Source organism: Apteryx rowi, unplaced genomic scaffold (genome assembly GCF_003343035.1).
Source record: "Apteryx rowi isolate R43461 unplaced genomic scaffold, aptRow1 scaffold_1, whole genome shotgun sequence".
Classification (NCBI taxonomy): Eukaryota; Metazoa; Chordata; class Aves; order Apterygiformes; family Apterygidae; genus Apteryx; species Apteryx rowi.
In genome coordinates this window covers 5,333,262-5,345,515 of record NW_020447196.1, presented here as the reverse complement: position 1 = coordinate 5,345,515, position 12,254 = coordinate 5,333,262, and the positions used below count along the sequence as shown (strand labels likewise).

Here is a 12,254-nt window from a genome sequence, read left to right as displayed (position 1 = left end):
AAAGCCAAACCAAATTAGTTTGTCAGAATGCAGAATTTAGTAATCAGTTTCTAACTTGCTATTATGTAATTTGTTGTCATGATCACACTGACAGGAGAGAATCGAGTGAAATTTGGAATGTTCATGGGACTAAAAATTGGTATTTAATAAAGGAAGTGGGAAAAAAACCACAATCTTTCAGACTCAAACAGACCATGGTATCTACCCAGTGGATTTCAAAACTGAATTATTCTCCTGAGAGAAAGGGGAACAAGAAGAAAATTGGCAAATACATTGAAATCCATAAGGAATTATCTATGCAGAATATGTCATAAATATCAGAATATGTCATATATTCATTTCCCTCTTCTTTCAGAACAGAGTCCTCAATTGTCAGCTCTACAGCCTGTTTCCACTTTCTTTACTGGAAATAGCTTGTAGGGAGCAGAGCAATCTTCAGCCCTATGATAAAAATATCTGTGAGACAGCCTCAATATCTCACAAATTAGGACGGAGATTCTCTACCTGTTCTCTTGTTTTATAAAATGTTATAAATAAATGTTACTCTTCTTCTTTTTTGGAACTTCCTTTTCTTTCACCTAACTGATGCAGGCTAATTCCAAGAGGTTGTTGTGAAAGTCTCAACAAAGAAATGCATGAAAGTGCAAACTGGGAACTGTGAGGGCTCTGTCTTCCATGTACAGCCTGGACAGAGTGGGACTGACCAGCCCTGGCATCAGGGCATCTTCCTCTGCGCCTGGGCCTGCCCAGCCGCTGGGCTGTGCAAGCCAGTAACTTACCTTTGGCTCCAAGGCCCAGATCTGTACATGATGGCGGCACCAGGCTGGGGACAAGACAGGGACTTCTGTAAATTTGTCATTTCTCTGCTCTCCAGTGAGTGAAACAGCCTGGCAGTCCAAGCTGTCCCATGCAACAAGGTGGCCTTTGCCAGCTGCCCAAGTCTGAACTGATCAGTGGTACTTCCTTTTGGAGACAAAGCTGCAGAGATAGGTGATCTGCACACAGAAACCATCCACCAAGTTCAGGACACAAACATACGTATAATATCTTTAAGTTAAAGCATCATTTTGTTATAGGTAAACGTGACAAATTGACAACCACTCGGGCCGGGTTGCATAAATTCCAATTTAATAAAATAATTGAGCAAGTCACAAGTAAGCAAAACAGCGCTGGGCGGCCGGGGAGTCTCCTGCTCCACCAACGGCGCGCGCAATCCCCCSCTCACAGTCCCCTTATATGCCTGTAACTTCTGTGGTTGBGCCGGCTGTTGCTGGGGGGGGTCGGGATGAAAGCTGGGGTCTTCCTCTGCGTTGTGCGTGGTGCCCTTCAGGTCGCGCGCATACATTTCACAATGCAATATCGCTCTGCTGGCTCAGTACAATCATTGTGGTGATAGCCCGTACATAGCGCCTAGTTTCATGGTAAAATCACTTCACGAGTTGATAGCCCGTACTTAGCGCCTAGTTTCATCATATAATCACTTCCCGAGTTGATGTAACAAATTAGCACCTATCACAATTTTGCATAATCATAATGGTTTTCCTGCTCCTCTGAATGAGCTCTGTTGACAGCACTGCTGGCTTTGGCTACCCAGCTTCCCATTCAGAGGTGGCTGGTTGCTTGGACCTCATTGTCCCAAAGCATGGGAAGAATGACAGAACAGAAGAAAGTGTGTGAGCCAGCAGAGCGGCAGAGTCATCTGATTTTGCATTAAAGTGGATGAAAAGTGCTCACTCAAATAGCCATGCTGCATGGCTGTAATTTCAGCAAAAGGGTGGCTGGAAACGGTGGTTACAGTGTTGCTTATGACAAGTTGCAGTAAGGCAAACCATTTCTGCAAGATTATCTGGCAGTGATGGCAGCAGTGTTTGCTGTTACATAAATCTGTAGAGGTTTAGTTACACCAGTCTAAACTTGTCTTTTGAGTTCTTTTTTTCCTTTAGTCACTTGTTTGTTCAGCTTGAGCTAGGTCTTAACATGTTTTAGAAAATTCTGCTTCTGTTTGCCCTGGCAACTGGGGCAGTCACAGCATCTCAGCTACCAGAGTGTTACTGTCACGTGAAGGGAGGGAAAGGGGTAATCAACGTTTGCCTGCCAGAGCCCTCCTCAAAAGGGCTTTCACTGAGTCAGGTTTGCAAAGTTGATCAAAAGAAGAAAGGCCCTCCCTTACTGGGTAATCAACTTTTCCTGCCAGAGCCCTATTCGAAAGGGCTTTCACTGAGTCAGGTTCACAAAGTTGAACAAAATAAACAATTTATTAAAGCAACAGATCAACATGTTCAGGATTGCCGGTGATAAATGCACTTACTGCTATGAATTCTACTTTTTCTGAGCTCAAACTGATAATTAAGCGCTTTCAACAATGGTATTTTTCCCGGGGTAACGTCTGACGTCGGAGGTGCAAGCCTTACCAAAAAGGCGCCCCTGTTTTGGGGAGGAGAGAGGTCCAGGCCTGTTGACCCGTCTGTAAGTTGGTGTTCTCGTCCTCAAAAGGGAGGAATGTTTATGCACTGAATTTATACTCTTGGCGAGGTGGGGCTGAGTCAAACACTGGGATGTCTGGCCCTTGCCGAGCTCAACAGAGGGTGTCAATGGCTGCTGGCCTTTTTTTCCTTTTGCCCTTATCAACAACACCAGGCTGTGAAACTCCCGCCTCGCCCCAGGTGTTGTTTTGGGTGGAGCAATGTCGGGTGGGAGACCTCCGCCTTGCCCTGCGCGTTGCCTCACCCCTACCCGGCATGGGCATCAGGCTGCAAATCACCCTGTGTATCCACTGTTTACCCTGGCAGGGAGGAGCACAGATAACCACAGACCATTATCCCACACAGGGCAATAACCTTCAGAGCATCTTTTCACATACATCTACATTCTTGTCTGCACTGAAATTCACAAAATGAGTAGTTATCTTCCTGTTCTTTTCCCACAGATTTAACATTACAGTATAAATAAACCAGTGCTTGGAATTTGGAAGCAGTGCTAGTACCTGGAAACAGCTATGGCATATTTAAAAATATTATTAGAAAGGTGTGTTTCATAAAATGCTGCTTAAAACTTTTCAAGACACTTCAAAACTTTATAAACCTGAAATGGATTATGTTGGTAATGTCTGCTTATAATTGAGTAAAAATGTCTACATACAAAAGGTTATATTTGCTTGATATTTCCTCAGGTGGTTTTAGCACACACAGTCTCAATATCTGAAGTGGCATTTCCTATATACTGAAACAAATGGCCCATTTGGATATGGAGAGCTGCATGCAATCAAAATAATGCAAGGAACAGTTGCTCTTTGACACTTCTGTATGATATGCCTTGGTTAGATTACACCCAGGAAGTGAGAAATGCGCTCAGTTTATTTCTTCAACCTAAACGTTTCAGATCTAAATTTTCCTACTTTCTGTGGCAAGACCTGAGTCTCAAGGCTCTCGAGTTTTCACAGACTACTTTGTGGCATGATTTTCTGTTCTTCCATCTTTCCTGGCAAAGAATTCATGATTCACTGGCTGGAGGAAGGAAGCACTGCTGACAGGACGGACACCCACCGAGACTGAGGGGAGAGCACAGCACAGTGTTGTTCACCGCCTGTTATTAGCTCAATGTCATTGTCTGTGGGCCCATGAAGGGAAGGCCTGTTGTTGTGAAAACTGTGCACTGGCAGAAATGTAGGCACATAGAGAATTTCGGGGCCAAACAGGGCTCTTCTAGTGTTAGCCACTTCCCAACCTGGAGTATTTTGGCCTACACATTGTATTTGCTGCTGGTATTTCTGACAAAGTCTGTTTTAATGCTTAATTCCTTATTTTGTGTAGATCTTGGTCTATTTTGTAAATTCAGTCTGCATTCTGCTGAACTACATTTAGGCAGAGGAGAAACTTGTTTGTAATTTCAAATGCAATTAAAATATGATCATATCCACCATCTCCAAAAGCAGCAGCCCAATCTACTTAAAAATATAACAAACATTATAGGCTTCTCATTCTTACATCCCTGTAATCTTGTAGTTTTTGCCCCTCTGCTCTCCTGATAGCATAAAATGGTTTATCTTCTTGACCCTTTGTATTCTACATGAGGCACATAGTCTATAGACTCACTAACAATGATACAGCAGATAGCACAATAATCTCACGCATTTGAAACATTAGAGAGGTCAGCTAAAGGCATTTGCCATCTGCTGTGTTTTATGAATGACATGTTTTTTAAGGGTGCTCTCACATAGCTCTAAGCATGACTTCACTTTACATTCCGATGAGTTACTTCATGCTAAGTCCGTGCTTACTGTTTTTCAGTGATTCTAGTTTTGCTTTGTTTTAAAATAATAAGTTACAGAAAACAGTATTAATTTTTCTCAAGGTGATTTATACATTTGTGCTGAGCCAGAGACATCAGTGACGGCTAGCATCCCATTTGCCTTGATTACAGTTTCAGTCTTTGAAAATCTCCTTCAAATTCTGTCAAGCTAGGAAAGCCTCTCTTCACTATTCACCACATGGTACACACATTTTACATTATATTATAAATGTAAGACATCTGATAAGCAAAACAGTTCCCAGCTAAATGAAGGATACAGTACCCACTATGTTTCCATGCAGAATAACAAAGATTTTCAATAAAGCAGCCAATATTAACAGTGGAGACTGTCAGGTTTGCATTTCAGATGTTTTAATGCAATGGCAGGGCAACGAAGATACCAGTAAAGCTACTCATGAACTGTATTTCCTGTCCTACAGGAAACTCCAACAATTAGAGGAAAAAAAGTATTGTTCCAAATTGGGAATAAAAAGTTTAAATCTCCGTTTTTCTTCTGAAACATTTTTTGTTATTTCACTTAGAGTACTACTTTTCAATCAGATTAAAATATTCATTTTAACTTTTGTTCTTCTACTTTAGAGGACAAATTCTAAGTCATAATGGTTACTGATTTGGGATACCTGGAACAGCAAATGATTTATGTCCAAAATTAGGTATATGAAGTCAACCCTAGACTTCTGAAGGCAGAGGCTGTCTCAGGCCTCCCTCCTCCCATCCTTGCATTAGATGACATTCACTGTTATCCTACCTCATTGAACATGTTCAGCCCACTATTTGTGGCTTCTGACAACTGCCTTGGTTACTCACACCTAAATCCAGGCATTTATCCCTCCCAGGCTATTATACTTCACTGAGTGTTTTAGACAATGAACTGGAGTGGCTGTAAGATGCCAGCTGGTTATAAGGCCTTCCTGCTGCCTCTGATTCTCCTAGCTGGCCTGAGGGATCTTGCAGTTGTAGGTAAGGTTTCTAAAACATTTTTCCTTGTCTCTCCGGGAGTAATATCACACTTGTGCAGTTCAATGACAGGCACACACACATTGAGCACTGCAGCACTTAGAAAACTGCCTGGTCATTTTGAACTGACCACTCCATCGTGTGATTTTGTGCACACATCCCCCAGGAGAAAACACAGAGCAACAGAAGTGGGGACCAAATATGGGAGAGTCCGAGGGAACCAAATCAGAGTAAATGCAGCTGAGAGGAGTGTCAATGTCTTTTTGGGACTTCCCTTTGCTAAGCCTCCTGTTGGACCATTGAGGTTTTCTGAACCCCAGCCACCTGAGTCATGGAAAGGTGTCAGAGATGCCACTTCCTACCCACCAATGTAAGAAAATGACTAAACTAGTTCAATCTATTTAATTATTATGTTTATAATTTGGAGCACTAGAATATAGATACTCAGGACAGCAAAAACAGAACTGTTTGTGTTCAGTTAGAGTTTGTATTGCCTGTAAATTAGTCTATTAAGAATGAATTTGAAATTCTTTTTCAGATGCTCTTTTAGAGATGATGCTTGTTTGGTGAGGTTCGATGGTGCCTGCTCTGTCAGTGATGTTCCCTTATGGCATTTTGTATCTCTCGTGTGTAATGACTATGAAACACATAGCTTAGAAATAGAAGTGAAGAGGACTTAAGAAAACAGTGGAAGGAATAAAATGCTCAATGTGCCCCATGTACTACGTATAAAGATTAACGTCAATTCAGTCAATATTATAAAATTCTTATTCCACATGCATTGCTGCTGTTTCTTTGTGTTGGTAACCTAAATGATTATGCTCTGTCTTAGCTGGATATAGCTCTCAATTTGTTCCAAATCTGTTTAGCAAGGGCTTAATTTGATTGCAAAAATAGAAATATCCAGTGCTTTATTGTTGTATGTAAATGTACAGGTGCTGTTTTAGAGCTAGTTTTGCAAAATGGATCAACCTATATAAACGAAGGTTCAATTTTCCTATGTATTTACTCAGACCTGCAAGATACACAACCCCCTTAATATTTTACAATTAAATATTTATTAAAATGTATTTAAGGTATCCTAATGCAACTTTTCTATTTTTAAAACTCTTGAAAGTCTCAGGGAATATATGTAATATAAATACTTAATAGTGCTTCTTTAAACAACTTTACTCTTTAAGATTCTAATATTCAAAGATTCCTATAACTTTTTTTAATCTAATGCTCTTAGTTGCTTGAGATTACAATAGCAGTATCTGCATGCAGCACAAAATAGAGCTGTATCTTTAGCGATCAATTAGCAATCAACATGAAATTACTTCTGATTTGAAATCCATGGGTTTAGATTTGCAGATAAACAACACTGACCCTGTCTGTGTTTCTTCAGGTTGATGTGTGGAGGCCTGGAGGTGCATTAATGCTGGGTGCAGCTTCAACATACGATGGCTCAGCGCTATCAGTCTTTGAAAGCATAGTGTTTGTAGCAATTCAATATTGAGTAGGCATCCTTGGCTATTTTAGGTAAGATGTTGTGCTGGCTTTCTTCCAAAGCACTTGTACAAAATTTGTAGCTTGTCTGTTACTGTTTTGTTTGCTTGTTTCTCACACAATCTTACTGAAAGCTAAAACCTTGTAAAGTAATCTATACTCCCCCCTTTTCAGTACTGGTGATGTAGATGCCCACGGAAACAGGATATTTGGATCAATTGGCAGCCCCTCTATGGGTACAGGAAAACATCATAAATTTTGGAGGTGATCCAGGCTCTGTCACCATTACTGGATAGTCTGCAGGAGGAATCAGTGTTTCTGCCCTTTGTAGGTTCACAAAAATCATTATCTTCTTAAACAAGATAGAAAAAAATACCTTGTGTTTATGAATGAAAAATCATAGGTTTAGCCTCTGTGGAAAAGTAAGGCCCATCATTTTGTTAAGGACATCCGATACCAAAGTAGTTTCCGATTGTGTGAAAAGCTTTCTGTCCATCTTTCTATTTTAAAACCCCAAATACTGATAATGGCATTCTTTCAAACAGTCGAGAAAGGAATAATATTAGGGCCACAAAGTAGAAGTTACCTTTGAGTGACAGGTTCCTAAGTTGTGGACCAAACCCAACTTCTTATCTTTATTAATAGTCATTTGGAACAGATACCTAGTTTAGCATCATGCTAACAGTACATAGGCACTAAAAATGCATGTGGTGATACACTGTGCACCTATATTTTAAGAATTCTTAGCAGTGTATTTAGATAACGTTCTTCAACAAGAATTGTTGATGTTGCGCTTTGTCACATTCTGAACACTTAATTTTGTAATATTTTCAAAAATGTGTTAATTATAATTTGTATAGTTGCCTTTCTAAATCAGTGAGCATGTATGTTTGTTATTTACCATTCCTGCTTCTCAGGTCCTGCCTCCTCTGGAACAGGGACTGTTCCATAGGGCTATCTCGGAGAGTGGAGTTGTAGCCAGAACTCTGATAATTGACCATCCTGAAAAACAAGCTAAAGTAAGTATTTTTAAAATGTATGTTGTTCCACATTTTAGTGTTTTAATGGTATTTAATATTATTACTGATCTTTTAATATTGTGGCTTTCCATACTATGATACTTTCCTGTGAGAATATCCATGTGCACACCTAATTCTGACACCGCTTCATTCAAACTTGCAAATACCTAGTAGTGTGCATGCTACAAGTTGTAACTTAGTTATGTTCCAACTTTTACGTGAAACGTGACTCTGGGCTTCATCTGTGATGGAAGGAATGGAAGTTCTGGGAATACTACAGGATTAGGGTCTAGAAGACCCGGTTTTGACAGTAGTGGCACTTTACTGGCTGTTCAAATGGCAAAGGAAATTCTCACCTGCCTGATACATGCACATAGGATGAATACATAGTTTTCAAGAGGTACTGTACATTTTAATATATTTTGCTGTGCTGCAGAATTTCTCAGTGTACCCAGCACAGTGTAGCCAATGGCTCTTCACTGTGATTCAACTGCTGAAGAAAGTGCCACCCACTGGGGAGTATGTAGCATAGTTAATACAACAAAATTTTGTGTTGTACTGACTGCAGAGAATTGCAACTGTGGCTGGCTGTGAAAAATCTGATTTAGCTGCAATGGTTCAGTGCTTAAGAGAAAAAACAGAGGACGAGATGGTAAATATAACTCTAAAAATGGTAGGTAATATTGTATTCATGCTGTTTCACAAGACAGAATAAATTTTTCTGTAAGACTAAAATAACTTGAAGCAAAACCACTATATGATGCTTGCTTGGCTTTCGCAGGACTTCACAACAGTGCACTTGAACAATAATACTGCACCTGAACAATCTGAGCAGGTAACTTTCCCTGCCTTCCTTGGGGTCTGTTCTTATGCGTTTCCAGGTAGAAGTGCATTCATCACAGGAATGTAAACAATAAATGCAGTTTCTTCTGGGAATGGTTATGAAGCAGGCAGCTCAGGAATGCTAAGTAGGAGAGTTAAAATTTGCAAAATGGAGGTGGCCAGCTTTGCACAGTGCCGTGCGTAACCTTTGTCACATTCTAGGAGCTGGCTGGCTTTTTAGTACAGCATACAAGAATGAAGCACTGCATACTGGAGGAACTAATAAAGCTTTTTTTAAAACTTTGTAGGAAGCACAGCCCTTGAGAAAACGCTCCTTTTTGCAAAACTGACATCTAGTTAGTAGCAGTTTTATCTATTGCAAAAAAAAGTTTTTCCATATCACAATGCTAGCTTGTCAGTTCTTATGCAATCTTACCACATGAGTTTATTTTGACCCTGTTATTTATCCAACCCTAAGCACATGGAGTTAGAAGCTGGTTAACAAATCACTCTCTATCTTGAGCATTCAGTATTCATTTCACGTGCAGTACTAAAAATATATGAGAAACTCAGAACAAGGCCTGAAACTTAGCTTTAGCTATCTTTGATATTTAATATTTTAACTAAAAATAGCTCACTTGGGTGGTTTCTTTAGGTCAATAATAGGAACGCTGAATTACCATTACAGGCAAAATAAATATGTAAATAATGACATGTTGTTTTTTTTCCTTCACCATCCCCTCTTTACTGATGCAGTTGTGGATGGTATATCTTTCCCTAAAAAACATTGTCGCTACTAGCTGAAAAAAGGATCAATGCAGTCCCATATATAATAGGAGTAACAAACCATGAATTTGGATTTCTGCTTCCAACTGTAAGCCTGTATAAATAATGTTTTTTATTTATATATTGATTAATTAACTCCTCAGAAGTGCAGGAGCTCACAGAAAACTTTTTTTTTATTCTGCAGCTGTTGAAATACCCTCCTTTTGCAGAAGGATTGGACAAAAATGTAGCAATTCAAGTGTTACAGAGCACAGAGTCTTTAACAGTAAGAGGCATTTTAATGTACTAATTGACTTTTATCTAGTGAGGACTGATACCTCAGATCTGCACTAGTTCCTCCTTTTTTTATTATTATTATCTTGGATACAGTCACTGCAGCAAAATCCCTGCATGCGCTGTGGTGTCCTTGAACTAACTGCAAGGTGTAAGGAGGGCCACTAGGTTGGGATTAAGGCTCTGCAGAGGATCTATTTGTTCAGGGTCCCCAAGGCTGGTTCCCAAGCTCCAGGAATTGTTCCACAGATCCAAGGAGAGGAACCTTAGACTTGTCTCAGAAAGGAATGGAGCAAGCTTGAGATAACTCTGTGTAAACTCTCAGTAAAATTACCTGAATTTTGTTTTCTCATGCAAGTGATTTCCACACAGGGAAAACAGCAAGCAGTGCTGTCTGACAGTACTTGAGCAGTTATTGATGTAATTCTCCTTTGTGCTCCTGCAAATCTCTTGCTTCCAAGTGGAGCTTTAGTTGGTAACACTGAAGTCCCATCTCTGAGTTTTTGACTACCACCAGTGCAGACTACCTTTTGGGGGAAGAGAAAATGTTTCTAGTAATGGGTGGAGAATATATAAAGCTTATACTTCAGGTTTTAGAATATGCATCATTGTTATACACAGTATCTCTACTGTTTGTTTTAGCATGTTCCTCCTGAGCTTGTTGGTCTAGTATATGATGAGTATGTAAAGAATTCACAGAACCACACTGAAGTGTAAGATGGTTTTCTTGAGGCATGAGGAGAGGCAATATTTGTTTTTCCAGCCTTTGAAACAGCTAGATATCATGGAGGTGAGTCACCAGTTCAGCTTTAGAAAAATACCTGAACTAAACAAATAAAGCAAAGCCCAAGTATGAGCTTCCTCAATGTTGCTGTGCAACTGTATCTCCTCAAAACGTTTTCAACCTATGTCTCCTTCAAGATGTCCTGAAGCTATCCTTAGAATAATGCATAAGCCTGCTTATATCTTTCATGAATGTTGAAACTGCTGTCTTGTCCCGAACACCTGAAATTCTCCTGCCAGAGGTCAGGCACTGGTCCTCAAACCTCTGGCACTGCGTGCAGTCACAGGAAGCTAAAAGTTAAAACTAATGTCAAGTGGAGGCAAAGTGTAACGTGTCTGAAGACATTTCAGCTGATTTCTTGTCACTTGTGTCTAGAGCCACTTCACTGAAGAATTCAGTTCAGCATTGAAGTCTATAGGACAGTGAAGGTTGGGAATCATTTTTACAGAAGAACTCAAAATCTACAACAGGAGAAAGTGGAGCCTTATACTGCAGAAAGAGAATGAATACAAATGTCCACAATGAACATAATACAGGGCAGATTCTTGTCTTCTGCATAGGTCTCAGGGACAATCTGATTCATAGTTCAGCATCACGTATGTCCCTGGTAACGTTAATGGCACCAGCTCTGTGACTGTGTCAGGGTCTACTAGCATATGATGGATTCCTTTCTACTAACCTTTGAGAATACACAATGTCCACATAACTCCCATCTCCAGTTAATATGATGGTCATTTCACCCATACGTTATCACTGTAGCTCTTGATTTAAATATATAATTTTCGGTGATATATATTATTAATACCAGAATTCTTGTTTTATTTGTCTATTAGTTGCTGATAATCCAGTGTACTTTTATGAAGTTTAACATCAAGCAAGTTCAACTAAATATACAAGATCAATAAAAGAAGATCATACAGATGACATTGGCTTTGTACTTGGAAAGCCCTTCTTGGCAGGTGATGTGTCTGTGTTTGCTAAATAATTTGTATACTCATCATCAGTACTTAAGCACTGGTAAGATAAAAACATTTCTAGTAGCATAAGAAATTTTAGTTTTCTTGTATAGTATTGGACTCATACTTTTCCATCATAGTCTTCATTTGGAGTCAATTCTGAAGTCCATATTTGTGCAAAGTTCTTGTAATTTTGAAATGACTTCCTAAAATGACTTCCTAAAATGATTTCAAAATGGAAAGGAAATCAAAGTTTTCATTTGCTTATTGCTGCACAGAGGATGCTCAGACAGGCAGCTAAGGCACTGTGCAAGGGAATGCTACAGAAGTCAAACTTAGAACTGTTATGCAGTATTGGGCTTTGTTCAAAATGGGTAAGATCACATTTATCTGTCTAAATACCATATCAAGATATCTCAGTGACTGTAAACGGGTATTATTATGCAGACTTACCTAAGATTAACAGCTGTAGGTAACTCAACTGCCTGCAGATTAACAGAAACTAAGATTTAAATGCTATGGCATTTATTGAACGTAGTTTTAGATTTGACGATTAACATTTCAAAATATTAACTGTTTCACTGATGAGCATACTGGAAAAAATATCCGGGATTAGTGGGGGTGCGAACGGTGGTGTCCAAGCACCAAGGTACGCCGGTGGCTCGCACTCCACCACCGCGGCTCACCTCCTCCAAGCCCTGCAGCGCCGCACCAGCTCCCAAACGCTCGTGCGGTTCCGGCCACGCGGACAGACAAAGCGGCCACGGGCGCCGGGTCTCGCCCCTTCCAGCGACCCCCGCGCCCAGGCCGCGGCAGGCGGCGGCCCGGCGGCGCCGCGCAAGATGGCGCCGGGCCGCAGCT

The 12,254-nt window shown here is 40.2% G+C and overlaps 1 long non-coding RNA gene across 3 annotated transcripts; it reads right to left on the bottom strand.

Moving 5' to 3' along the window:
* Positions 1-1,434: 1,434 nt before the first annotated feature.
* LOC112962944 lies at positions 1,435-12,214 on the bottom strand. 3 transcript variants are annotated; one of them, XR_003252467.1, is made up of 4 exons: positions 11,847-12,214; positions 9,988-10,180; positions 7,655-7,755; positions 1,435-7,105 (listed from the first exon to the last, which is right to left on the bottom strand). It is a non-coding gene; the product is annotated as an uncharacterized LOC112962944 (long non-coding RNA). The 3 variants fall into 3 exon arrangements; XR_003252465.1 differs by having other exon boundaries at positions 1,435-7,755; positions 11,847-11,878; positions 12,080-12,214; XR_003252463.1 differs by having other exon boundaries at positions 1,435-7,755.
* Between the last annotated feature and the right edge of the window lie 40 nt (positions 12,215-12,254).